The sequence below is a fragment of the Protomyctophum bolini genome (genome assembly GCF_963924005.1).
Source record: "Protomyctophum bolini genome assembly, chromosome: 18".
Taxonomy (NCBI): Eukaryota; Metazoa; Chordata; class Actinopteri; order Myctophiformes; family Myctophidae; genus Protomyctophum; species Protomyctophum bolini.
In genome coordinates this window covers 6,469,897-6,473,681 of record NC_137879.1, presented here as the reverse complement: position 1 = coordinate 6,473,681, position 3,785 = coordinate 6,469,897, and positions in this window count along the sequence as shown.

Sequence of the window (3,785 nt, the reverse complement as noted above, 5' to 3'; positions counted from 1 at the left end):
TGGTGTCAGTGTGGTGGTGGGATCTGGGATTTCTCTTCTCTCTTCTCTCTGGATGAGAAGAGAGGCGAGGAAGAGGAGGAGGAGGAAGGGAAGGCAAGGAAAGAGGAGGGTCATTACAGATAGGGCGCGTCCCCGCTAGAGTGGAGATAAGTGCACGCTGCCGAGAATGCACCATAATTATGAATCATAAAATGATCGGCTCTTAATTAATATCGTTCGTTGTATCATCATTTAAATGTGTGATACAGTCTGAGAGTCACAGACAGTATTATTATTAACCGAAACGTTTTCAAGCAAGGATCACAGTACCCAACCCCAGTACGGTATGCATTTGGCCACAGGGCCCCATAACTCTCTGAACTCGTATGTAGAAATGGAAATGGTCCATTTGGTTCCATTTTCTACACTCTCAGAGTTACAGACCTGCTGTAATGTAAAGGTCCATTTGGTTCCATTTTCTACACTGAGTTACAGACCTGCTGTAATGTAAAGGTCCATTTGGTTCCATTTTCTACACTCTCAGAGTTATAGGCACTACACTGATTTTGTTATGTAATAAAAAAAGAATAGTGTGGTGAACTTTGCACCCATACCCACTTAATTGAAGTTGTTTACGTTTAACCCTCTGGCATCTAGCATTTTGGTTTTAAATTACTATTTCAATTCAAATTCAATTCAATTCAAATGAGCTTTAATTGGCATGAGAAAACTTAGTTTACATTGCCAAAAGTGCAACAAAACAATCAAGATAAAACAATAAAATAAATGTGTAAACAGAGCTATCTTGGAAACTATAGCCTATAGTGGAGAAATCAGTGTTGGCGCGCATAGTCGCAGCGGCTCAGTGCACTCCCAGTCCCAGCACGTCATCATTTCGTTGTACTTGTACCTGTACCTGTAGACTGTATCTATCTATCTATCTCTATCTATAAAAAGATTGTGCATTTTCTGTCAGAGATACATCCATATGAGAAGCTTTTGAAAGTTGCCAGTATAGTAGTTCAATGTTTTTGCATTCATTTGGATATAAACATGATAAAACGTGATTTTCAAAACTCTCCATGGGTGATTGTAATCCGTGGGAAGTATATGTCTCTGATGTCTTGGTACTGCAGACGATTAGGAAGTGTAGCTGCAGTCTCTACCTCGTTTTGTGTGCAGTGGGTGCACACACTGCACAGTCTGTCTTCTCTTGGGAGCCAGGTCTATATTGAGTTAAACTATAGTTGACTATCTATAATATCCTTGGCTGACATTGCTAATGCTGACTGAGACTGACTAATAATTTCAGAATGACTCAGCCATATGGAAACTGCACCAGTCTAGTCATTCATTAGCCTATGAACAGCAACATCTGTACTTTGTCTCTCTGGTCCTATCAAAGGGGTTCTGTAGAGCTGTTATCAGCATATCATAGATCATCTCTGAGAGAGAGAGAGAGAGAGAGAGAGAGAGAGAGAGAGAGGGAGAGAGAGAGAGGGAGAGAGAGGGAGAAAGAGAGAGAGAGAGAGAGAGAGGGAGAGAGAGAGGGAGAGGTGGTAGAGAAGAGAAGGCCAGTTGGTAGGACTGGTCTAGGCCTGTCATAGTTGCTTTTTTGGTGTGATGTGCTCATGTACCCCCTGTCTATTAGGTCAGAAAAGTAATATTTAAACAGTAAATAAGACATTTTTGGCGAATGCAATGTAGTCTATATGTTTTGTGGGAGTGTGCAGGTTTTATTTTGCATAGAGAGATGTGTGGTGGAAGTGTGGTTTGGTCGGAGATAGAGCATGAATGAACGGCCATGTGCTCATGTACCCCCTGTCTATTAGGTCAGAAAAGTAATATTTAAACAGTAAATAAGACATTTTTGGCGAATGCAATGTAGTCTATATGTTTTGTGGGAGTGTGCAGGTTTTATTTTGCATAGAGAGATGTGTGGTGGAAGTGTGGTTTGGTCGGAGATAGAGCACGAATGAACGGCCATGTGCTCATGTACCCCCTGTCTATTAGGTCAGAAAAGTAATATTTAAACAGTAAATAAGACATTTTTGGCGAATGCAATGTAGTCTATATGTTTTGTGGGAGTGTGCAGGTTTTATTTTGCATAGAGAGATGTGTGGTGGAAGTGTGGTTTGGTCGGAGATAGAGCACGAATGAACGGCCATGTGCTCATGTACCCCCTGTCTATTAGGTCAGAAAAGTAATATTTAAACAGTAAATAAGACATTTTTGGCGAATGCAATGTAGTCTATATGTTTTGTGGGAGTGTGCAGGTTTTATTTTGCATAGAGAGATGTGTGGTGGAAGTGTGGTTTGGTCGGAGATAGAGCACGAATGAACGGCCATGTGCTCATGTACCCCCTGTCTATTAGGTCAGAAAAGTAATATTTAAACAGTAAATAAGACATTTTTGGCGAATGCAATGTAGTCAATATGTTTTGTGGGAGTGTGCAGGTTTTATTTTGCATAGAGAGATGTGTGGTGGAAGTGTGGTTTGGTCGGAGATAGAGCACGAATGAACGGCCATGTGCTCATGTACCCCCTGTCTATTAGGTCAGAAAAGTAATATTTAAACAGTAAATAAGACATTTTTGGCGAATGCAATGTAGTCTATATGTTTTGTGGGAGTGTGCAGGTTTTATTTTGCATAGAGAGATGTGTGGTGGAAGTGTGGTTTGGTCGGAGATAGAGCACGAATGAACGGCCATGTGCTCATGTACCCCCTGTCTATTAGGGTAGCAGGATATATATTTGTGTGAGAAGAATGTACGTGTTTCTATACCTAGATGGGAAGGTGCACAACACATTTGAGCCAGACCCTTTGAGAACTCTCTGACCTGCTGTTTACTGTACAACCAGAGGAAGCTTTGTGCTTTTAGCCACAACAGGAATAGAAGGCAGCTCTTCTCAAGGCCACCAACTGGTTCTGCTTGACTGAAACAAGCAAATGAAAGAATTGTTAAGTTGACACATAGTCAGCCCATAGATATACCACATTTTACTTAATTTAGACCTGACGTCGAAATTAAAAAAAACGTTCGCTCTGAAAGAATATATTCAAAGATTTGTGCCGCATTTTTAAGATTAAAAAAAATAGCAGACCTACAAGCTCGTAGTGCGCCACTCGGTGGCGCGCTATGAGCTTGTAGATCTGCTATTTTTCAATAGCTAAAGTATAACATAATGCTTAGTTAAAACACCAAAAGGGGTTCCCGTCCAGAATGGGTTAAATGAAAAAAAAAGCTAATTTCCTGGGCCGTGGCTCAGCGGTCTGGATACCTTGGCTGGTGGTCCAGTCTAGTGTGCATGCGCAGAAGTCTGATGTGTTGCTGTATGTACACATGGGTGGCGGCAGCGGTGGCTCAGGGGTAGAGTGGCTGGATGGTAACCGCAAGGTGTCCTGTTCGAACCCGGGCTCCCCCAGAGTTAGCGTCGAAGTAGCCTCGATACCCAGGCTTTCATTTCGTCTGTGCGAAAAATGAAGCGTGTCCTTGAGCAAGACACTGAACCCCTAATCGCTACTGATGTGCTGGTTGGTGCCTTGCATGGTTTCCGCCGCCATCGGTATATGAATGTGTGTGTGTGTGTGTGTGTGAATGGGTGAATTGATGCACAATCTATGTAAAGCGCCTTGGATAAAGGCGCTATATAAATGCACCATTTACCATATGTCTATCTAATATAATGTATTGAAGTAAAGTAAAGTATGCCGTACGATATAGGCTATAGCCCATGGTCCAAAATGATGAGAAACGAGGATAACTTTTTTTTCAAAATTTAAAAAAACATGGGCTATAACCCAT